The sequence below is a fragment of the Scyliorhinus torazame genome, chromosome 3, assembly GCF_047496885.1.
Source record: "Scyliorhinus torazame isolate Kashiwa2021f chromosome 3, sScyTor2.1, whole genome shotgun sequence".
Taxonomy (NCBI): domain Eukaryota; kingdom Metazoa; phylum Chordata; class Chondrichthyes; order Carcharhiniformes; family Scyliorhinidae; genus Scyliorhinus; species Scyliorhinus torazame.
This window is the reverse complement of record NC_092709.1, coordinates 290,985,791-291,011,291: the sequence shown is the minus strand read 5'-3', so window position 1 is coordinate 291,011,291 and position 25,501 is coordinate 290,985,791.

Here is a 25,501-nt window from a genome sequence, read left to right as displayed (position 1 = left end):
TACTCTGAAGTAGTTTCTCCATGGTACACAGAAATATAGCGCAGGCTGAGGAAATGTCAAAAGGGGGCCTAGTTTATTGGAATAAGCCCTTATGTGTGTTGATCATGGCAAACTTGTCATCTAATTCCAGCTGCAGGTATGCAAGGCCCAATTTGGAGTATGTAAGGCCTCCCACCAACTTAGCATAGAGGTGCTCAATTTTGGAAATCTATCTGGGCTGCTTGATTGATTGTCAACTTGTAGTCCCACACAGCCTCACTGATTAGCCTGGCTTTCATACGGGGACTATGGGGGCTGCCCACAAGGAAAATTGCACAGGTTTAATAATTCCCAGTTCCTTCAACCATCTGAATTTGCCTTCCACCTTTTGCTGCAGGGTGTCAGGGACTGATCTTTCCCTGAAAAACTATGGCATTAAATCTGGATCAACATAAATTTCAGCCTTCACTCCCTTTATCCGGCCTAACTCATTGTGGAGCACACCCTCGTATTGACACCAGGACATCCTGGAAAACACTGTTTGAAATCTTAAAAATCTCCAGCCAGTTTAATTTAATTCACTGCAGCCATTCCTGTCCCATCAGGCTTGCCCCTCTACACTGATCAAAGGCAGCTGGGCCCCTGGTGCCTGATAGGACATTGGCGTACTGGTGGTCCCCAGAAGTTTCAGGGCCTCCTCCTTTAGGTAGACAACAATACCGTTGTGCTGCATAAATTCAGCAACTGAACCCCTTCACAAATGTAGTCGAACGTCTGCGTCCCCACAACCGTGTAGATTCTTCTTTCCCCCCTCGAATCGCAAACCTCTGAGGACTTCGTCCTATAGGGCAGTCCCTCAGGGTCAGGGATAACTTGCTTTCACTCCAGAGAGGTGGTTATATGGTGCAATCCTGGATCTGCAGACTCTGCCACAGGTTTTGTGAGGTGGGTGAGTGGAACGATTTGGATTCCGTGCTCTCTTTGCACTATTTGTGCTTGACCTCCGCGTGCTCCACCCTGTGACACTCGAGGTGATTGTCACCTTTGCGGATGCTTTTCCTCCAGTTTGTGTGTTCTAAGGCAAGTGATTTCCCCCGTGCCGATGGGGATGATGCATTTATTGAGGGAGGGTTTCCGAGTGTCCTTGTAGCGTTTCCTCTGTCCTCGTTGTGATCACCTGTCATTGCGAAGTTTGGAGCAGAGCATTTGTGACGGGAGTCTTGTGTCAGGCAATGTGGCCTGCCCATCACAGTTGGTCGAGTGTGACCAGTGCCTTGATACTGGGGATATTAGCCTGGGAGAGGACGCTCACGTTGGCATGCCTATCCTGCCAGTGGATTTGCAGGATTTTGCAGCGGCAGCGTTGGTAATACATCTCCAGGGATTTGAGGTTTCTGCTGAACACTGTCCATGTTTCTGATGCATTCAGGAGGGCAGGGAAACAAGGCTGCTCGGAGTCCATGAGCTTGGTGTTGGATTTGACATCTCTTGACCATGCCACCAACTGGAGTTCTGTGTGCAACAGGAAGCAATACCATGGATGCAGCGGCTAACATCTGATCACCCAGGGTCTGGGCCCCTGCACCGAGGATATTATGGTGACATGGTAGCACAGTGGTTAGCACTGTTGCTTCTCAGTGCCAAGGACCCGGGTTTGATTCCCGGCTTGGGTCATCGTCTGTGCCACCCATCTGGGCCCTCTCCCAGGGGATGGTTTAGCACACTGGGCTAAATCGCTGGCTTTTAAAGCAGACCAAGCTGGCCAGCAGCACGGTTCAATTCCCGTACCAGCCTCCACGAACAGGCGCCGGCATGTGACGACTAGGGGCTTTTCACAGTAACTTCATTGAAGCCTACTTGTGACAATAAGCGATTTTCATTTTTTTCATCGGTTGTGGGCCAACTTCTTCTGCAGGGACACAGAGGGATCATTGTTAGCTGCAACATGGTTACTCGTGGGAGGGGGGAGTTTTGGGTTTCTGGGAGGGGACTTGGGGGGGGATTGGCCATATGGGAGGGGGGAGTATGGGGAGGGAGTATGGTGGGGGGTGAAAGAGTATAGGGGAGGGCGTCGAGTGTCCGGTGCGAACTCACCTGAGCCCTCCGGTGGAGATCGATGGCCTTCTTGTGGCACTGGTCCTCCTGCTCACGCTCCCCGAGCAGACGGCTAATGCCACTTCCTCCCATGCGGTGGTGGCTGCCTGTGGCTGACCCTCCTGAACACTCGACGGAACAGGACATCCCATCTGGCCTTCACCGTGCCCAGCAGTCGGCCCAGGTTGGCGTCACCAAAGCGTGAGGCTGTTATCCATGGTGGCACGGGAAAATCAGTCAGTGAACCATGATTTGCGGTGTGAATCCCGTGGGGCCTTGTTAAGTAGACCAATCAACATTTTGTAGCGGTGACGGCCTCGCCGGGCCGAGCATCGAGAAACTCATGGCATTTCCCGCTTGCTACCACACTTAGAATCTTTTCCATTAAATTGCATCCAGAAACTGCTCTTGAAGACCTCAATCTGCCCCCAGGCCTGGGCTCAGTATCTGCAGCAGAACTGTAGATCACTTCCTGGCCAGTAGATGTTTGCTCTGCGACTTCCACCTCTTTTTACTTCTTATTGACTCTGACTCAGTGTGTGCAATGCTGCAACTCAATAACTGACCTCCTCAAGTCAGCTCTCTGTTGGGGCAAATGATTTAGAATATTGTGAAATGCTGGACAGTGCAGTTACGCCCTAGTGCTGCTTTTCAAATTAGATGAAGAACGTGCTTCAGAACAATGGCACCCCTTGAGTCAGAACTATGTATTCTCATATTATAATGTGAGTTCCAGAAACTTCTATATGGTATATAATTCCATAAAGTAATTTCAGCAGCCACCGTAAACATACGAATGGATGAATCCCTCTCTCGGTGCCATTCCTCATGTCTAAATGATCCTGTCAGAAATCTTAGTTAGTCAATCAGTCTGAGTTGACTGTTATATTAGCAGTCCTGATCCCTCTGGGCTATTTTATCTGTCATACTTCGGATCCTGCACATTTATTTTCCATTCCCTACATCAGAAAATTCCATCGTTGATATCAATTACAATCAACTATTTGTTCTATTTAATAATTCTAGATACCTGGATATGAAAGAGTGATATTGATGTACAGTTGTCTATTTGAACAGCACAGACTAAACCCTAATCCAGTCTTCTATCTCCAATTCCCAGTAGAGACAAAATCTGTCAGAAATATTCGATCATAGCTTCAGCACTGTTTGAATGATGAGCTTGTTTCTTTTGCAACTTTCTATCCAGTTGCTGCTGGGCTCAAAATACAATGAAGAGCACTCCTTTGACACTGACTGTGTGTCTGTTGTGAGTACAGTGTCTGTGTCAAACCATTGTTAATTGATTTTTGAATATGTAGAACACAACCCAGAAAAATGGCAGAATCCTGTGATCACAATACCAATAAGATACCAAATGCTACATAGATTTTGTGGGAGCATTGATAAAATAGGAAGCCAGCTAATGAATCAAATCCTGCCAAGCGATCAATTTTACCACCAATTTAGTCACCTTGGAGACAAGAATGAAATGTTATTCTAGTCTGTGTTTGATACTCACAGTAATAAACTCTGCTATGCGGTGTTCGTGATCTGGCAATCACCCATTACATTTCTGCCATGAAACTAATGTTTACACTTGCGTAGCCTTGATTCCCCAGTTATAAATGGGCCTGGGTATGGCGGATCTCCTTATATAATAATCTTTATTAGTGTCACAAGTAGGCTTACATGAACACTGCAATGGAGTTACTGTGAAAAGCCCCTGGTCGTCACATTCCGGCGCCTGTTCAGGTACACAGAGGGAGAATTCAGAATGTCCAATTCACCGAACAAGCACGTCTTTCGGGACTTGTGGAAGGAAACTGGAGCACCCGGAGGTAACCCATGCAGACTCGGGGAGAACGTGCAGACTCCACACAGACAGTGATCCAAGCTGGGAATTGAACCTGGGACGCTGGTGCTGTGAAGCAACAATGCTAACCACTGTGCTACCGTGCCACCCCATCAGGTCTCTGGCCCAGGTACGGGCAAAGCAAATTTCTATTGACATTTAAAATGGAGGCAATGAACTCCCAACTGAAACAGTCTCTTGCAAAATTATAAAATGAGGGGGGGTATGATGCAATTTCATCCTGTCAATATCCTCTGACATTCAGATGTACAAAGCTCCAAGAGTAAGTATATAGAATGTGTGTCTATGAGTGTTGGGGATTGGTGGCAGATAGAATTTAATTTAAGATGATTCATTTAGCAGAGTGCTTAGGGAAGTGGAGGAGACAGATAGATTGAAATATTAAGGGAAAACAGCATAGATATTTGAAAGTGTGTGCAATCACGGCATAACAGCTTTGAGGATCAGACAACCGGCAGTACAATCTCTGATGCTAAACTTGCCTTTATTCTAAACAATAACAACACCAACTTATATTTATATTGAACCTTTAATGTCATGAAAAGTCCCAAGATGTTTACAGGAGCATTATAAAACAAAGTATGACACCAATCTCATAAGGAGATCTTGGGTCAGATGACATAAGCTTGGTTAAAGAGGTAGGTTTTGTGGTAGTATCAGGTATTGCGGTACCCGAGAGGCTGTAGACCATTGGGTAAGCCTAGCAGCTTAGCATTGGCTGTTTGGTATGTGGCTCCGCCCTGACAGGCAGGGTATAAGAACAGGTGCCGTCCCAGCAGCCCTCATTCTGTACCGAAGCTGCTGGGGAACAGATCTAGTCTATTAAAGCCGTCAGTTATGATACAACCTCGTCTTCGAGTCTAATTGATCGTGCATCAATTTAATAGACTACTCTTGAGCTGAAAGAATGGATCTCTGAATCAAGCCGGAGTGTCTGCAACTCAGCCCCCACGCGGAGAACTCGTTTGCGATTTTTAAGCACTGGCTGGCGTGCTTTAAAGGCTACCTCGAGACGGCCAGAGGCACCCCCTCAGGAGAACAGAAACTGCTTCTCCTGCACTCGAGAGTAAGCCCTGGAATCTTCTCCCTCATCGAGGAGGCGGAGGACTATGATGATGCGATCAAACTGTTAAAGGGACATTATATACGCCCTGTAAGCCAGGTCTACGCATGTCACCTGTTTTCAACTAGACGGCAAAGCCCCGGGGAATCGCTGGAGGACTTCTACCGGGCGCTACTGGTGCTGGGCAGAAACTGTGGCTGCCCGCAAGTTTCGGACAGCGAGCACACGGAACTTCTAATCCGGGTTGCATTCGTAGCAGGTATAAACTCTTCAGAGATCCGACGAAGACTTTTAGAAAAGGACACCCTGGGACTGAGAGAAGCACGGGCCCTGGCAGGGTCCATGGATGTTGCCTCCAGAAACGTGCAGTCCTATGCGCCCGACCACGCAGCGGCCCCCTGGGCTGCGTGGCATCCCGCAGCGGCAGCCCCACTGACCTTCCCCGTGTCCCCGCAGGCCTGCGCTGTAAGACAGCCCGCTAGCTCCGTTGGGCCCTGTTGCTTCTTCTGCGGGCAGGCGAAGCACCCCCGCCAGCGCTGCCCAGCCCGCACCTCCACCTGCAAAGGGTGCGGCAAGAAGGGCCATTTTGTGGTCTGCCAAGCACGAGCCGTGGCCGCGGTCTCCAACGACACCGGACCGCCGCGGCAACCTTCCCTTCGGGCCCCAGGCAGCCAGCACTTACCGCCACCCCCCTATCCAAGGACCATGCCCGATCCACGGCCATGGCCATCTTGGCCCTTGGACGCCACGCTGGACGGATGGGCACCGCCATTTTGTCCATCCCCGCCGCCATTTTGTACATCCCCGACCACCATATGCGATCCATGGGAGACGCCATCTTGGATGGGGCCCAGGCCCCCAGCACAGCCGACTACATGCTGCCCGATCACAGCCCACAACTGCTCCATCTGGCCTCGGTGACGCTGAACCAAAATCGGCCTCGGACACTCGCAACAGCAAAGACAACGATCTTCATCAACGGCCACGAGACGTCTTGCCTGATCGACTCTGGGAGCACGGAGAGCTTTATACACCCCGACACAGTAAGGCGCTGTTCACTTGTTACCCACCCTGTAAACCAATGAATCTCCCTGGCCTCCGGGTCACACTCAGTAGAGATATAGGGGTTCTGCCTAGTAAACCTCACTGTCCAATTTCCGCCTTTATGTCCTGCCGCTCCTCTGTGCGGCTACACTCCTGGGGTTGGACTTCCAATGTAACTTGCAAAGCCTCACTTTTAAATTTGGCGGCCCTATAGCCCCCCTTACTGTCAGCGGCCTCGCGACCCTTAAGGTCGACCCGCCTTCCCTGTTTGCGAACCTCACCCCAGATTGCAAACCCGTCGCCACCAGGAGCAGACGGTACAGTGCTCAGGCCCGGATCTTCATCAGGTCAGAGGTTCAAAGGCTACTGAGGGAAGGGGTCATTGAAGCTAGCAACAGTCCCTGGAGAGCTCAAGTAGTGGTGGTAAAGACCGGAGAGAAACATAGAATGGTCATTGACTACAGTCAGACCATCAACAGGTTTACGCAACTGGACGCGTACCCTCTCCGCCACACATCCGACCTGGTGAACCGGATCGTGCAATACAAGGTCTTCTCCACAGTGGATCTCAAGTCCGCCTACCATCAGCTACCCCTCCGCACTAGTGACCGCAAGTACACTGCCTTCGAAGCAGCTCTACCAATTTTTAAGGGTTCCCTTTGGTGTCACTAATGGGGTCTCAGTCTTCCAACGCGAGATGGACCGAATGGTTGACCAGTACGGCTTACACGCAACGTTCCCTTATCTTGATAACATCACCATCTACGGCCATGACCAGCAGGACCATGACACCTACCTCCGAAAATTTCTCCAGACCGCTAAAGTCCTTAACTTAACGTACAATAAGGATAAATGCGTCTTTAGCACTGACCGCCTAGCCATTCTCGGCTACGTGCGAAATGGAGTTATAGGCCCTGACCCTGAACGCATGCACCCCTTTATGGAGTTCCCCCTCCCTCACTGCCCCAAGGCCCTGAAGCGCTGCCTCGGGTTTTTCAGCTATTACGCACAGTGGGTCCCCAACTACGCAGACAAAGCCCCTCCCCTAATCCAGTCCACAACCTTCCCCCTGTCGATGTAGGCCCGCCAGGCCTTCCGCCGCATCAAAGCAGACATTGCAAAGGCCACAATGCGTGCCATCAACGAGTCCCTCCCCTTCCAGGTCGAGAGCGATGCGTCCAACGTAGCTCTGGCTGCCACCCTCAACCAAGCAGGCAGACCCGTGGCCTTCTTCTCCCGTACCCTCCATGCTTCAGAAATTCGCCATTCCTTGGTCGAAAAGGAGGCTCAAGCCATAGTCGAAGCTGTGCGACACTGGAGGCATTATCTGGCCGGCAGGAGATTCACTCTCCTCTCTGACCAACAGGTAGCGTTCATGTTCGATAATGCACAGCGGGGCAAGATAAAAAACGACAAGATCTTGCAGTGGAGGATCGAACTCTCCACCTACAACTACGAGATCCTGGGAAGCTAAACGAGCCTCCCGATGCCCTGTCCCACGGCACGTGTGCCACCGCACAAGTGGACCGCCTCCGAGCCCTCCATGAGGACCTCTGCCACCCGGGGGTCATTCGCTTTTTCCACTTCATTAAGGCCCGCAACCTGCCCTACTCCATTGAGGTGGTCAGGACAGCCACCAGGGACTGCCAAATCTGCGCGGAGTGCAAACCGCACTTCTACCGGCCAGAGAGGGCGCACCTGATAAAGGCTTCCCGTCCCTTTGAACGCCTCAGTATGGACTTCAAAAGCCCCCTCCCCTCCGCCGACCGCAACACGTACTTCCTGAACGTGATTGATGAGTACTCCCGGTTCCCGTTCGCCATCCCCTGCCCCGACATGACCACTACCACTGTCATCAAGGCCCTCCAGGGTATCTTTACACTGTTCGGGTTCCCCGCGTACATACACAGTGATAGGGGGTCCTCCTTTATGAGCGACAAACTGCGTCCATTCCTGCTCAGCAAGGGCATCGCCTCAAGCAGGACGACTCCCGGGGAAACGGGCAGGTAGAGAGGGAGAAGACCGTCCTACTGGCCCTACGGTCCAGGAATCTCTCAGTCTCCCGCTGGCAGGAAGTCCTCCTGGAGGCCTTCCACGCCATTCGGTCGCTGCTCTGTACAACTACCAACCAGACACCTCATGAACGTCTCCTTGTCTTCCCCAGGAAGTCCTCCTCCGGGACCTCGCTCCCAACCTGGCTAGCGACACCCGGACCCATCCTGCTTCGGAAGCACGTGTGGGCGCACAAGTCGGATCCGTTGGTCGAGAGGGTCCACCTGCTGCACGCTAACCCCCAGTACGCCTACGTGGCGTTCCCTGACGGCCGGCAAGATAATTGGGGTGCTATACCATTTCAGAGGACAGTTACAAGTAAACCACTTTGCTATTGATCTGAAGTCACATGTAGGCCAGACTGGGTAAGGATGGCAGACCTCCTTCAATAAAGGATGTTTTAGTAAAACTGATGGGTTATCCAGTAGTTTCAAGTTCATCAATACTGTGACTAGCATTTAAATTCCAGATTTATTCATTGATTTAATTTGAATTTCTGCAATGATTGTGGTGGGATTGGAACTCAAGTCTCCCAAGCCCAGGCATCTGAATTACTAGCCCAGTTACATTAGCACTAAGCTACTGGCGGTCTGATCCTTCATGGCCCTTCATGGCCTCAGCCCTCCATATCTGTGCAACCTCCTTAGCAAACATAGAAATATAAATAGAAAATAGAAGCAGGAGGAGGCCATTCAGCCCTTTGAGCCTGTTCCGCCATTCATTATGATCATGGCTGATCATCAAATTCAATAGTCTGAACCCGCCGTCCCCCCCTATCCCTTGATCCCTTTAGCCCCAAAAGCCCTGTCTAATTCCTTTTTGACATTACGCAACGTTTTGGCCTCAACTACTTTCTGTGGTTATGATTTCCACAGATTCACCACTCTCTGGGTGAAGAAATTTCTCCTCACGCCAGTCCTAATAGGTTTACCCCTTGTCCTCAAACTATGACCCCGAGTTCTGGGCTCCCCCACTATTGGGAACATTCTTTCTGAATCTACCCTGACGAATCCTGTTAGAATTGTGTAAGTTTCTATTGGATCCCCTCTCACTCTTTTCTAAACTCAAAACAATATAATCCTGACTGACTTAGTCTCTCCTCATATGACAGTCCTGCCATCCCAGGAATCAGCCTGGTAAACCTTCGCTGCACTCCCTCCACAACAAGAACATCCTTCCTCAGAGAAGGACACCAAAACTGCACACAAGAACCTCTGTCCCAAACCGTCCATTCTTCTATCTCGGCTTCTCATGCAAATCTTTCTGCCAACACCCCATTATTGGCAGCTGTAATTTCAAGTACCTACATCCACCACCCTGTGGTGGTGGCAATACCAGGTAGACGCCAATAAGGAAGAACAAAGGGCGGGATTCTCCACCCAGTGATGCTGGAATTGCGAAGCACGATCAGGCGGAGAATTGCATGTCAGCCGGAAATCGGGGCCCATGCCAGGCGTCGCACATAATGCCACGATCCGGTGCCTCGACAGTGGCGTGAATGTGTTCAATGCCGCATACTGGTGTGGGCATGCAAATTGTACAGTAACCGTGGTTGGCATATCATTAACGGACCGCCTCGACATTCTCCGCCTTCACCAGAAGTGGGGCAGGATTCTTCCCTAACCGGCAGGGCGGGCCTCACCGGCGCCGAGGAGTGGTGTGAACCACTCCGGCGTTGGACCGCCCAGAACGTGCGGAATCCTCCGCACCTTCAGGGGCTAGGCCGGCGCCGGCGGGGTTGGTGCATGTGCGGGAGCGCCAGCGTGTGCTGCCGTCATCCCAGCGCATGCGCAGGGGGGCTCTTCTCCGTGCCGGCCATAACAGACCGTTACACCAGCCGGCACAAAGGAAAGGGTGCTCCCACGGCACAGGCCCGCCCGCGGATCGGTGGACCCCCGGGGCCAGATCTCCCCGCGCGCCCCCCCCCGAGGACTCCGCAGGCCGCCCGCAGAGCCAGGTCCCGCCGGTAAGGACCTGGTGTAATATACGCCGGCGGGATCCGCCGGAAACGGGCGGCCGCTCGGCGCATTGCGGGCTGGAGAATCGCCGGGGGTGCTGCTGCCAACGGCCCCCGACTGGCGTGGCGCGATTCCCGCCGAAAAACCGGCGGCGGAGAATCTGACCGCCGGTGTCGGGGCGTGATTCACACCGCCCCCCCCCCAGCAATTCTTTGGACGGGCAGGAGGGTAGGAGAATCCCGCCCATGATTCCCAACATCAAGGTTCACTTTTGGTCTATAAAATCGGGAAACAGGCACCGTGGCTGCTGAGGGAGAGAGAGGAAGTAAGGCATGTTCCCAACGGCACAGTCGTGGGCTGTCAGTCCTGCCACTGGCCGGGGAGGCGTCTGTCAGGGCCGGGAGGAGTAGCGGGGGCCGACCAGGAGATGGTGTGTGGGGTTGGGGTGTCCAGGTACAGACCGCCATTGCCATGGCCTGCAAGACAACCACCTTGCAGCACACCCCACTGACCGCCAACTGTGGCCCACAGTTGCACAGAGCACCACTGGCCATATGGGTGTCCCCTCCCACCCAAGGCCTCACCCAAGGAGCCCACAGACCACCCCCTCCCCCCCACAACCAGGCGCCACCCTGCTGGCAGGGTACCATACAGCCCAGCCAGTGGAGACACCCACAATAGATCCTAAGGGAGGGTGCAGGACAAGGGCCACAGAGCATATCGCTCACATGCGTAGCGCCAGCCACTGGTTCCCCTGCCGGCAAGATGGGTGCCAGGGTCAGAGGCCGCCTGGTGCCAAGCACCGATGGGGCAGAGGTGCATTGCGGAGGGCGATGTCTGGAGATTGTCCAGGTATAGGAGGGGAGTGAGGGGGACATGCGGGGGCAGGTGCTGCAATGGAGGACAGGGCCACCGTGTAGCCTGTTGGACCTGGTCGGCCATGGGGGTAATCACTGTGTTAACATGTCCGTTTTTCATCCCGTAGAGAGAATGGAGTTTGGTATCCAACCGGGAGTCATTGGCATTTTGCCTGGCTGCTGCAACGCTGGCAGATGCATTGCAGCTGCAGGGGCAAGAGCTGCTCGGGGAGGACGCTGCACAATATGAGCCTGTCCCAGAGGAGCAGGGACCAGCCAGTGAGGACGGAGAGCCGGCTATCCAACAGGCCGAGGAGGAGGTGGGAAGGCGTGCCGCATCAGGCCTCATGTGTACCGGCAGCGCCTGTCATTCAAGGACCTGCTGGACCAAGCGTGTTGCCGAAGAATCCCGCTGAGCAGAGGGATCGTGTGACATCTCTGCTGCAGCATGGCGCACCTGTAACCGCGGGGTACGGGGAGGACAGCCGGACCTGACGGCCGTCAAGGTGAGTGTGGCTCTGACCTTCTCCAAGACAGCGTCCTTCCAGGTGCTGAGTGGCGACCTATCTGGGATCTCACAGCACCTCCTGTGCTGTTATGCCCGGGTGATGCAATATATCAAGCTGGAGATTGACCGAGCCCCACCAGGTTGCCCAGGCAGCAGGATTCGCCGCCATCACCAGGCTGCCCCAGGTCGAAGGGGTGATCAACACGACACCCTATGAGCGCTGCTGCACGAGGGAGTGGCACAAACCGAAACCAGCTGCTCATCATGCACATTTACGCCCAAAACTTGGGCAGTGTGCATGACGCCTTCATCCTGGCACACTCGACGGTGCAAGACACATTCAAGGCGCACCCCCAGTTGAGGGCTTGGCTCCTGGGCAACAGATGTTATCCGATGCGGCCGTGGCTGATGACACCTCAGACCGACGTGGAGAACCACTACAACGATGCCCATGCAGCGACCAAGGGCGTCATCGAGTGGTGGGCGCAGTCTCACTGGTGTCCTCGGTAGCACTCTCCACCGTCCGCCCGCATAGGTGCTGGCAATTCCATCTCATGGTCCCATCTAACCCCTGGGGTAGTGGGGGTGGGGAGGGTGGGACCGGGTAGGGTGTGTGGAGGGGAGGGTGGGACCGGGTAACGGGGCGCTGTGCGGTGACCGCCCTGGGAGCCCTGGCCCGTGCCCACCTCCAATGCCTGTTCCCCACACCAGCGGGCTCCCACCATCCCACAGGCTCCACCACCACACCCCCCCCCGCCGCAACCCGATGCATCCTCTGCTCTGAGGCCAGCCCATTCCTCACACCCTTCTGACAGAGGACCCACGCAGTTCGGAATGCTATGAACAGGTATTTATTGCGCTATTTACAGGAATTGTGCACTAACCGCAATCGCTAGCCTGTGTACTGCACCCGTGCCATCAGAGCTGGTGTTTACTTTTCTGATCTTACGGACCCTATTGCTCCATGTAGGTGATTCCCCAGGTGGTACATGAGGAGTGGAGGCGGTCTGCAGCGATTCCTGCCTTGTGGCCTGGGTCCCCTTTGGTGGCCGCCCTCTGGAGCGACCGGGCCTAGAAGAGTCTGGCTGTCTTCCGGGTGTCACGGTGGCGTGGTGCCACCCTGTTCTGCCCACTGCCCATTGGGTGTGCCAGGGACAGGGCGGGATTCGGGGGTGATGAGCTGTTCTGGCTCCTCCTCTGTGTGAGTCACTGGCATGGCCCTATCACCTCCTCCTCCCTTGGCATGAGCGATGTCCCCGGGCTACTCCTTGGGTCAGGCATGCGGCCGGAGGGAGCTCTGGCGGCTCCGCCATTAGCTAGCACTGCCGGTCCTGAAAGCCCACTCTCATATTGACCAGGGTCTCCATGTTGCAGCCAGGGACTGTACCACGACCATCTAGGACTGTGCCACGTCACTCAGGGACTGTGCCAGGTCCCTCTCTGGGAGGTTCAGGTCAGCCAGCGCCAGGCCAATGCTCTCGACACCCACAGCCATGGCCCGTTGTGACTAGAGTACTGTCTGGAACGCCGCAGCAATGTCCACGTGGCCCTGGTACATGGCTGCCTGTGACATGGCCACCCTATCATGTGCCTCGTCAACCACCCGCACAGACTTACCCCAGGCCTTGGATATCCAGATCCATGGCCGATACCGTTGCACCCAAGGCCTCCACCGTGGATGCCACCTGTGCGGTGTTGGCCTGGGTAGCAGGCATGGATGGCACCACCTCCTACCCTGCAGGCATTGGATACCACCCACTGCACCTGCAGGCGCTGGATGGTTGCCGACAGCCCCTCCTGTGCTCCTCGGCTCTGCGCCTGCATCTCCAGCATTGATGGGACTGTACTTGCCAGAAGCCCAAAACCTGTCTGGACAACAGCTAGCCCCTGGGGTCAGGCCACCCTCACACCGTCCGTCCCCCCAGGGTTCCTACCTCCACCTGATGTACCGCAGCATGTGTGTGGTGCACACCAGATTGTACCCCAGGAGAATCTTCAAACTCAAGCGAGGTGCGTATCTCTGGGACGTTGGAGGGTGCCAGAAGTGCCGAGGAGACGGTATCATCCCTGGACGTGTCCTCCGGAGAGTGGCGAGGTTGTGGCTAAGGGCTTGTGTCACCAACAGGCCCCGCCTCGTCGCCAGATGAGTCTTGGGGTTATGGCGGGTGTGCGATGTCCAGATGGTCCTGTCTCGTTGCTGCGTGATCCTGCAAGACACAAGAAAGATGCATGGTTAGGGAGGTAGGCGTGGTGGGGGTGTGAAGGGGTTGAGGTGGTGGATGGGGGTGGTGGGGGGTTGCCACACTGCTATAGGGACAACGCAATCCATCAGAGCTCACTTGCTTCCCAGATGCCAGCCACCGCCTCAGCGACTGTCTGCTCTCTGGGCCCATCTACCAGGTCCAACGACCCGCTCTGCGGTGAGTGGCCACAGGTCACTGCCCTTCCTTCATCAGTCATCTTCCTCACTTCTTCAAAAATCTCAATCAAGTTAGTGAGACACAACCTCCCCTTCACAATACCATGCTGCCTATTGCTAATATGTCTATTTGTTTCCAATTGTGAGTAAATCCTGTCCCTAAGAATCTTTTCCAATAATTTCTCTACCAGTGACGTAATGCTCACTGGCCTATCATTTCCTGGATTATCCTTGCTATCCTTCTTAAGCTAAGGGACAACATTGGCTATTCTCCAAGCCTCTAGGACCTCAATGTAGCCAATGAGGATACAAATATTTCTGTCAAAGCCCCAGCAATTTCCTCCCTGCATCCCTCAGTATTTCAGGGTTGATCCCATCAGGCCCCAGGGACTTATCTACCTTAATGCTTTTCAAAACGCCCAATACCTCCTCCTTTTTGATATCGACATTGCCCTGATTATATGCACACCCTTTCCTAGACTTATCATCCATCAAGTCCTTCTCTTTGGTGAATACTGATGCAAAATACTCATTTAATACCTTGTCCATTTCCTCTGGCTCTGCGCATAGATTTCCTCCTCTGTCCTTGAGTGGGCCAACCCTTTCCTTGGCTACCCTCTTGCTCGTTATATATGTAGAAAATGCCTTGGGATTCTCCTTAATCCTGTTTGCCAAGGCATGTTTCTTCCTACATTCTTTATATTCGTCAAGGGATTTGTCTGTTCTCAGCCTCCTAGACCTGACGAATGCTTCCTTTTTCTTTTTGACAAGGCTCACAATATCCCTCGTTATCCAAGGTTCCCGAAACTTGCCATACTTATCCTTCCTCAGGTACATACCGGTCCTGAATTCTAATCAACTGACATCTGAAAGACTCCCACATGAGAGATTTACCCTCAAACAGCCGCCCCTAATCGAAATTCCTCAATTCCTGCCTAATAACTTTGTCATTGTACTCAAGACTAGGAAGCCTACTTCAGGATTCATAGATCCAGTTTTAAAAATTACTGAGAAGACAAGAATTGTTTTCTTGACATGAAGATCAGGAGGTTCAGGGTTCGAGTCCCACTCCAGGAGTTGAGAACAAAAACCAAAGCTGGCACTCAGTACAGCACTGAGGGAACACGGCAATGTCTTTTGGGCCTTGCTGAGGCTGTGTCTGCCCTCTCAGATGGATGTAAAAGACCTTAGAGCACTATTGAGGAAGAGCAGAGCAGCTATCTCCGGTGTCCTTCCAATGCTTATCTCTTCATCACAAAACAGGTTATATCATCAATATCACAGGGCTTTCTTGGGAGCTTGCTGTGCTCAAATTGATCCACACGTTTCCTACACTAAACCAATGAAAAAGCACTTAATTGACTGCAGAGCACTTTGAGATGTCAGGTGGTTAGGAAAGGTGCTATGTAAATGCAGGCCTTTCTTTTATGAAAATATAATGGGTTTTCAATGTTCTTTTTACAACATCCAAGCATCAACACATTAGCAATCAGCGAATGACTGTAAAATCAATCAATCAGGCTGCTGTGTGGCCACCAGCTCAAGTGATTTTCAGTCTAAGTGGTAGCAGTATGTAACTTGACATAAGTACCAGAGAATTGCGATCATCAATGATTTTAATGGGGAAGCGCTTATGTTCTAAGTGGCTGAATTAATGGTGCACTACACCACTGCATCATAATTTCATATTTCTTTCCACCATTCAAGGGCCCCTTGCATTGAAAAGTCTCAGGATAATGGGGGCTAATGCTCTTAATGTCCTTGCTGAAGTAACTTATTTCAACTATAGTGGCAGGAGGAGTGCTACAAATGGTTAATATTCCAGCATGAGTGAGAAGAAGCTTTACTCAATAGCTACTCCTGGGGCCAAACTTAGTTTTTTTATGGATGAAATCCAGTTTTCTTCTGTCATCCTGATCCTGCGCTATTTGCCTTTCGGTGGGTTGGGAATGCCAAGTGTGCAAAATGCATACCCGACCACACAGAGGAAGGGATTTTTAAAATTCTTTAATGGAATGTGGATATCCCTGGCAAGGCCAGGATTACCCATCAATAATTGCCTGTGAATGTTGGTAGACCATAGACGCAGTCATGGAACTTTACAATGCCGGTTAGGAGGCCCAGACACTCTTTTTCTATCTGGGCATACCTCTGTTCAGTAGGAGTCATGGCCCTTGACGCATAAGCCACTGGAGCCCAGGACGAGGAGTCATCCTTCTGGAGGAGCACCGCACCAATGCCGTCCTGGCTTGTGTCCGTGGAGATTTTTGTCTCCCTGTCCGGGTCAAAAAAACGCTAGTACCGGAGCAGTGGTGAACTTTGCCTTTAGCTCGAGCCACGCTGCTTGATGTCTGGGTAGCCACTGGAATGCAGTGGACTTCTTCACCAGATGCCTGAGAGTCGTGGTGTGTGATGCCAGGTTGGGAATGAACTTTCCTAAGAAGTTTACCATACCGAGGAAGCGTAGTACCACCTTTTTGTCTTCCGGGGTCTTCATGGCGTTAATGGCCTTGACCTTGTCCGAATCTGGTTGCACACCCTGCTGGGATATCTGGTCGCCCAAGAACTTGATGGATGACATGCCAAAGGAGCACTTGGCCTTGTTCAACTTGAAGCCGTTTGCATGGACACGTCGAAAGACTTGTTTGAGACGAGATCTGTGTTCCTTGGGGGTCATGGACCATATGATTACATAATTTACGTAGACACGCACACCCTCAATGCCCTCGGTCATCTGCTCCATGATCCTGTGGAAGATTTCAGAGGCTGAAACAATGCCGAACGGCATCCGGTTATCACAGTACCTTCCGAAAGGTGTATTGAATGTGCAGAGCTTCCTGCTGGACTCGTCCAGTTGTATCTGCCAGAAACCACGCAATGCATCTAGTTTTGTGAAGAATTTGGCATGTGCCATCTCACTGGTCAGTTCCTCCCGCTTCGGAATCGGGTAGTGTTCCCGCATTATGTTCTGGTTAAGATCTTTGGGATCTATGCATATCCGCAACTCTCCTGAGGGCTTCTTCACACAGACCATCGAGCTGACCCAGTCAGTCGGTTCCATCACTTTGGAGATGGTGCCCTGGTCTTGGAGCTCCTGTAGTTGTGCCTTTAAACGTTCTTTCAGAGGAGCCGGCACCCGGCGTGGTGCATGGATTACAGGCGTGGCATCAGGCCTGAGCAAGATCTTGTAGCAGTATGGCAGTGTACCCATTCCACTAAACACATCTGGGTATTGCGCAAGGATGTCATCAATGTCAGCCTGAAGATCCACATTGGAAGAGGACACGGCATGGACTCGCTGTACGAGGTTGAGTAGCTTGCATGCATGGGCACCAAGCAGGGATGCCTTGTCAGGCTTTGACGATTTCGAATCGCAGTGTGGCATTGATGGTCTTGTTGGAGACAAACAGATGACAAGATCCTAATGCAGTTATGGCATTGCCATTATAATCAAGGAGCTGGCAGGCTGGCGGAAGAATTTTGTGTTGTTTATTAATGCGGTCAAAATCAGCTTGAGAGATAAGATTGGCTGAAGCAACAGTGTCCAGCTTGAACTGGAAGCTGCATTGGTTAACGTGTATGACAGCACGCCATTCGTCCGCAGAATCCACATTGAGGATATAGGCGTCCTGCTGAATTTGAGGAGGCATATTCACATGTAGTGATGATGCCCACACGATAGGGGGACTCCAGGCAGTCGTCCTCTGGATCCGGAGTGCTACCAGAATCAGAATTCAGTAGACCTTGCTGTACACATTGAACGCATTTGCGTTGGAAATGTGATCGTTGGCCCTTGACTGGTGGTGCAGACCTGCACAAGGCTGCATAATGTCCAGGCTTCCCACAATTTAAACATCGCCTGCCTTTTGCAGGGCATTGCCGCTTTCAGTGGGAGGTGCCGCAGTTCTGGCACGTCACGACGTTGACGTTGTTACGCTCCATGCATCATCGCACATGCGCAGTGCGGTCAGCCGACGTTTGCACTTGCGCAGTTTGGTCTTCGGCCATTTCGTTCTCCCGTTCGTGGTGCGCATGCGTGGGACACCGGGAAAATCGCAAGAAATGGCTGCCTTCATCGATACTGAGGCGCTGCATCCGGGCGATGGCCTGTACACTCTCTGCCTCGTGGGAGGCAAGTTGTTCCTGTTCTGCCGATTTGAAACGGGAGTACCGATTTCTCGCCTGGTCATGCACTTTACACGTCTCGATTGCGACTGGCAGGGTCATGTTTTTAATCTTGAGGAGCTGCTCCCGCAAAGAGTTGGAGTGGACCCCAAACATGATCTGATCCCTGATGATGGAATCAGCGGTGTCACCATAGTTGCAGGACTGCGCTAATATATGGAGATGAGTTATAAAGGATTGGAAAGGTTTATCTTTACCCTGAAGGCTTTGCTGGAAGACATAGGGCTCAAAGCTCTCGTTCGTTTCGACTTCACAGTGACTGTCGAATTTAGCTAAAACGGTCTTGAATTTGGTCTTGTCCTCGCCGTCGGCAAAAGTGAGCGAGTTGAAAATTTGGATGGCTTGGTCCCCCGCAGTTGATAGGAGCAGCGCGGTTTTTCTGGCATCGGACGCATCCTCGAGGCCCGACGACTCAATGTAGAGAAGGAACCTCTGCTTGAAGACCTGCCAGTTGGCGCCGAGATTGCCGGAGATCCGGAGCTGTGGAGGGGCCTGGATCTTCTCCATGCCGCTGGAAGGCACTCGCTGGTCGTCACTGAATCACTCGAGGTAAACCACTTAGATAAAGTAGACTACTGGTACCATATTGTGTTATTCACCCTGGGGTAACACGGTCTGCAACTGGATGCAGTTGTACTGTAAAGTAGACACCAAACTTAGACATTAGTTCAATACATTTTATTGAACTTGCTGAGCAGTGTACACAGTTCGCTGTGGACTGACACTCTACTAATCTAAGCGTGCTAACTATAACTAGCTAGACCAGACTAGCTCTGAGTCACGTGTAGAAGGTGCTGACTGATATATACACCCTGACTGTCACTACAGTTGTCACCAGTGGAAAGAGGTAGAGTGCTGATGTCTCGTGTGTTTTATAGTGAGAAACCCCCCTCTAGTGTTCTGCCTGGTGATTAGTTGTGTTCTGTCCTGTGCGTTGATTGGCTGTACTGGGTGTCTGTCACTGCCTGTCTGTATCTCATTATGTGCATGAGTGAATATCATGACAGGTCAGACAGGATTGAGAGCCCTGTCGACAAAAGTGGGTGGGAAACCACGATTAGGGAAGAATGAAGATACATCAGCAGCACCGTTTTGGAAAGTGGCATGATCAGAACAGATGTGACGGAGGTGAAGGAACTGGGAGAACAGGATGGATTCCTTACAGCATGTTCATAAGTTCATAAGATATCGGAGCAGAATAAGGCCATTCAGCCCATCGGGTCTGCTGCACCATTCGATCATGGCTAATCACATCCTGCCTAAACCCCAATGTCCTGCCATTCTGGTTTAGCACACTGGGCTAAATAGCTGGCTTTTAAAGCAGGCCCAGGCAGGCCAGCAGCACGGTTCAATTCCCATACCAGCCTTCCCGAACAGGCGCCGGAATGTGGCGACTAGGGGCTTTTCACAGTAACTTAATTGAAGCCTACTTGTGACAAGTGATTTTGATTTCATTTCTCCGTAACCCATCAATCCTTAACCAATCTCTGCGACTGACGCTGTCAGTGTCCCTGCTGATTTCATCTGTGGGAAGTGCACCCATCTCCAGCTCCTCAGAAACCGCGTTAGGGAATTGGAGCTGGAGCTGGATGAACTTCGGATCATTTGGGAGGCAGAGGTGGTTATAGATAGAAGCTTCAGGGATGTAGTTACTCTGAAGAATAAAGATAGATGGGTGACGGTGAGAGGGGCTGGGAGGAAGCAGTCAGTACAGGGATCCCCTGTAGTCGTTCCCTTAGTAACAAGTATAGCGCTTTGGATAGGGATGTAAGGCAGGAATTCAGGGAGTTAGGGTGGAAACTTAGATCTAGGAAAAACAGAGTTATTATCTCTGGGTTGTTACCCGTGACACGTGATAGCGAGACTAGGAATAAGGAGAGAGAGGAGCTGAACACGTGGATACAGGGATGGTGCAGGAGGGAGGGTTTCAGATTTCTGGATAATTGGGGCTCATTCTGGGGTCGGTGGGACCTCTACAAACGGGATGGTCTACACCTGGACCAGAGGGGTACCAATATCCTGGGGGGGAAATTTGCTAATGCTCTTCGGGAGGGTTTAAACTAGTTCAGCAGGGGCTTGGGAACCTGAATTGTAGCTCCAGTATACAGGAGGTTGAGAGTAGTGAGGTCATGAGTAAGGTTTCAGAGTTGCAGGAGTGTACCGGCAGGCAGGAAGGTGGTTTAAAGTGTGTCTTCTTCAATGCCAGGAGCATCCGGAATAAGGTGGGTGAACTTGAGGCATGGGTTGGTACCTGGTACTTCGATGTTGTGGCCATTTCGGAGACATGGATAGAGCAGGGACAGGAATGGTTGTTGCAGGTGCCGGGGTTTAGATATTTCAGTAAACTCAGGGAAGGTGGTAAAAGAGGGGAGGGGTGGCATTGTTAGTCAAGGATAGTATTACGGTGGCAGAAAGGACGTTTGATGAGGACTCGTCTACTGAGGTAGTATGGGCTGAGGTTAGAAACAGGAAAGGAGAGGTCACCCTGTTAGGGGTTTTCTATAGGCCTCCAAAAAGTTCCAGAGATGTAGAGGAAAGGATTGCAAAGATGATTCTGGATAGGAGCGAAAGCAACAGGGTAGTTGTTATGGGGGACTTTAACTTTCCAAATATTGACTGGAAACGCTATAGTTCGAGTACTTTAGATGGGTCTGTTTTTGTCCAATGTGTGCAGGAGGATTTCCTGACACAGTATGTAGATAGGCCAACGAGAGGCGAGACCATATTGGATTTGGTACTGGGTAATGAACCAGGACAAGTGTTAGATTTGGAGGTAGGTGAGCACTTTGGTGATAGTGACCACAATTCCATTACGTTTACTTTAGTGATGGAAAGGGATAGGTATATACCGCAGGGCAAGAGTTATATCTGGGGGAAAGGCAATTCTGATGCGATGAGGCAAGACTTAGGATGCATCGGATGGAGAGGAAAACTGCAGGGGATGGGCACAATGGAAATGTGGAGCTTGTTCAAGGAACAGCTACTGCGTGTCCTTGATAAGTATGTACCTGTCTGTCAGGGAGGAAGTGGTCGAGCAAGGGAACCGTGGTTTATTAAAGCAGTCGAAACACTTGTCAAGAGGAAGAAGGAAGCTTATGTAAAGGTGAGGCATGAAGGTTCAGTAAGGGCGTTCGAGAGTTACAAGTTAGCTAGGAAGGACCTAAAGAGAGAGCTAAGAAGAGCCAGGAGGGGACATGAGAAGTCTTTGGCAGGTAGGATCAAGGATAACCCTAAAGCTTTCTATAGATATGTCAGGAATAAACGAATGATTAGGGTAAGAGTAGGGCCAGTCAAGGACAGTAGCGGGAAGTTGTGCTTGGAGTCCGAGGAGACAGGAGACGTGCTAAATGAATATTTTTCGTCAGTATTCACACAGGAAAAAGACAATGTTGTTGAGGAGAATACTGAGATTCAGGCTACTAGACTAGAAAGGCTTGAGGTTCAGAAGGAGGAGGTGTTAACAATTCTGGAAAGTGTGAAAATAGATAAGTCCCCTGGGCCGGATGGGATTTATCCTGGGATTCTCTGGGAAGCTAGGGAGGAAATTGCTGAGCCTTTGGCTTTGATTGTTAAGTCATCTTTGTCTACAGGAATAGTGCCAGAAGACTGGAGGATAGCAAATGTTGTCCCCTTGTTCAAGAAGGGGAGTAGAGACAACCCCGGTAACTATAGACCAGTGAGCCTTACTTCTGTTGTGGGCAAAATCTTGGAAAGGTTTATAAGAGATAGGATGTATAATCATCTGGGAAGGAATAATTTGATTAGAGATAGTCAACATGGTTTTGTGAAGGGTAGGTCGTGCCTCACAAACCTTATTGAGTTCTTTGAGAAGGTGACCAAACAGGTGGATGATGGTAAAGCAGTTGATGTGGTGTATATGGATTTCAGTGAAGCGTTTGATAAGGTTCCCCACAGTAGGCTACTGCAGAAAATACGGAGGCATGGGATTCAGAGTGATTTAGCAGTTTGGATCAGAAATTGGCTAGCTGGAAGAAGACAAAGGGTGGTGGTTGATGGGAAATGTTCAGACTGGTGTCCAGTTACTAGTGGTGTACCGCAAGGATCTGTTTTGGGGCCACTGCTGTTTGTCATTTTTATAAATGACCTGGAGGAGGGTGTAGAAGGATGGGTGAGTAAATTTGCAGATGACACTAAAGTCGGTGGAGTTGTGGACAGTGCGAAAGGATGTTAAAAGTTACAGAGGGACATAGATAAGCTGCAGCGCTGGGCTGAGAGGTGGCAAATGGAGTTTAATGCAGAAAAGTGTGAGGTGACTCATTTTGGAAGGAATAACAGGAAGACAGAGTACTGGGCTAATGGTAAGATTCTTGGCAGTGTGGATGAGCAGAGAGATCTCGGTGTCCATGTACATAGATCCCTGAAAGTTGCCACCCAGTTTGAGAGGGTTGTTAAGAAGGCGTACGATGTGTTAGCTTTTATTGGTAGAGGGATTGCGTTTCGGAGCCTTGAGGTCATGTTGCAGCTGTACAAAACTCTGGTGCGGCCGCATTTGGAGTATTGCGTGCAATTCTGGTCGCCGCATTATAGGAAGGATGTGGAAGCATTGGAAAGGGTGCAGAGGAGATTTACCAGAATGTTGCCTGGTATGGAGGGAAGATCTGATGAAGAAAGGCTGAGGGACTTGAGGCTGTTTTTGTTAGAGAGAAGAAGGTTGAGAGGTGATTTAATTGAAGCATACAAGATGATCAGAGGATTGGATAGGGTGGACAGAGAGAGCCTTTTTCCTCGGATGGTGATGTCTAGCACGAGGGGACATAGCTTTAAGTTGAGTGGAGATAGATATAAGACAGATGTCAGAGGTAGGTTCTTTACTCAGAGAGTAGTAAGGGCGTGGAATGCCCTGCCTGCAACAGTAGTGGACTCACCAACACTAAGGGCATTCAAATGGTCATTGGATAGACATATGGACGATAAGGGAATAGTGTAGATGGGCTTTAGAGTGGTTTCACAGGTCGGCGCAACATCGAGGGCCGAAGGGCCTGTACTGCGCTGTAATGTTCTATGTTCTATGTTCTAATTAAAAATCTATCTCGCTCCCCCTTAAATTTACTCACTGTCCCAGTATCCACCACACTCAGGGGTAGCGAATTCCACAGGTTCACAACACTTTGGGAGAAGTAGTTTCCCCTCAAATCTGTTTTAAATTTGTTACCTCTCATCCTGAGGTGATCACGTCTTGTTCTCGAATGCCTCACAAGAGGAAGCATCCGCACCACGTCTACTTTATCCATTCCTTTTTGCATCTTGTACACCTCAATTTGATCTCCCCTCATTCTTCTAAACTCTAGAGTATAGGCCTAAACTGTTCAATCTCTCTTCATATGACAAACCCCTCATCTCTGGAATCAATCTAGTGAACATCCTCTGATCTGCCTCCAATGCCACTGCAACTTTCCTCAAATAAGGGAAGGGGACGAAAACTGGGCACAACATTAATTGAATTTAATTGAATTTGATTTATTGTGACATGTACCGTGATAGTGAAAAGTATTGTTCTGCATACAGTCCAGACATATTGTTCCATACATGAAAAAACATAGGACATGCATAACTACACAATGTAAATACATAGACACAAACATCGGATGAAGTATACGGAGTGCAGTACTACTCAGTAGAGGAGATGTGTGAAGAGATCAGTTCAGTCCATAAGAGAGTCATTCAGGAGTCTGATAACAGCGGGGGAAGAAGCTGTTTTTGAATCTGTTAGTGCATGCTCTCAGACATCTGTACCTCCAGCTCGATGGATAAAGTTGGAAGAGAGAATAACCCGGGTGAGTGGGGTCTATGATTACGTTGCCCACTTTCCCAAGGCAGCGGGAGGTGTAGATAGAGTCAGTGGATGGGAGGCGAGTTTGCGTGATGGACTGGGCTGTGTTCACGACTCTGTAGTTTCTTACAATCTTGGGCTGAGCAGTTGCCATACCAGGCTGTGATAGGAAGCCTTCTATGGTGCATCCGTAAAAATTAGTAAGTCAATGTGGACATGTCGAATTCCCTTAGTTTCCTGAGGAAGTATAGGCGCTGTTTGCTTTCTTGGTCGTAGTGTCAACGTGGGTGGTCCTGCACAGATTGTTGGTGATGTGCACATCTAGGAATTTGAAGCTGTCAACCATCTTCACCTCGGCACCATTGATGAAGACAGGGGTGTGTACAACACTTTGCTTCCTGAAGTCATTGACCAGCTCTTTAATTTTGCTGATGTTGAAGGAGAGATTGTTGTTGTTACACCACGCCACTAGATTCTCACTTCCTTCCCTTTATATTCAATTCCTTTTGCTATAAATGTCGACATTCCATTTGCTTTCTTTATTATCTGCTGCACCTGCATGCTCGTTTTCTGTGACTCATGCACGAGGACACCCAGATCCCTCTGCACTGGAGCACGCTGATCTCTCTCCCCAGTTAGATAATAAGTTGTCTTCCCATTTCTTCTGACCAAAATGCATGACCTCACATTTATCGACGTTAAACTTCATGTGGGGTGTGAAGAACTGCAGTCAAGGTAGCTGTGAGGGTCGGAAAATGAAAAACCTGCTCAGGCGTCTGGGATGTTCTGAAACTTTCAGATGTCACTATGAGATGCTGTAGGTCATGATCTACCGGCTGTCCACGGCGGCAGGATATTCTGGTCCCAGTTCCGGTGCAGTTCGTGAGTCATAAAAGCGCAGAGGTCAGGCATCCCTGAGTCCAGAGGAAGACTGGGGCCACTGACTTCTGTCTAAGTCAGTAATTCCTGCTAGGTAGTGCTTATACGTGGAGTGACAATGGACTTTGGCCCGTGTATGATGCCTTCCATGGTCAGATATCAAAAGGCATGATTTGGTTCATTGGCTTAGGGTTGCACCTTATGGCATTAATACTGGTAGAATGGCTGGTGGTGAGTTTTTAGAGCCATAGAAAAGTTATAGTGCAGAAAGAGACCATTCAATGCATCAGGGGAGGGATTCTCCGTCCCGCTGCACCAGATTTCTGATGCAGCGCGCCCCCGGGATTTTCCGTCTCGCCAGGCTGTCAATGGGGTTTCCCATTGTGGGCAGCCCCGTTGTCGGGAAATCCCCGGGCTGCCGGCGCAACGGAGACTCCCGACAGCGGAGAATCCAGCCTCAGGTCTGCGCCGGCCAGAGAAGAAACAAGCCACTCAGTTTAATCCCACGTACAGGTTACGGCACTTCAGATGCAGGTCCAGCCTCAACCATCGATTCAGGCAGTGAATTCTGGACATCCACCACCCTCGGGGTGAAAAGGTTTTCCCTCATATCCCCTCCAATCCTTCGACCAATCACCGTAAATCTAAGCCCCGGTTATTGACCACTCAGCTAGGGGAAACAAGTCTTTCCTGTCTAGGCCCCTCATAATGTTGTACACATCGATTAGGTCACCCCTTAGCATCCTCTGTTCTAAGGAAAACAACTCTCACCTGTCCAATTTCTTCTCATAGTTGCAAT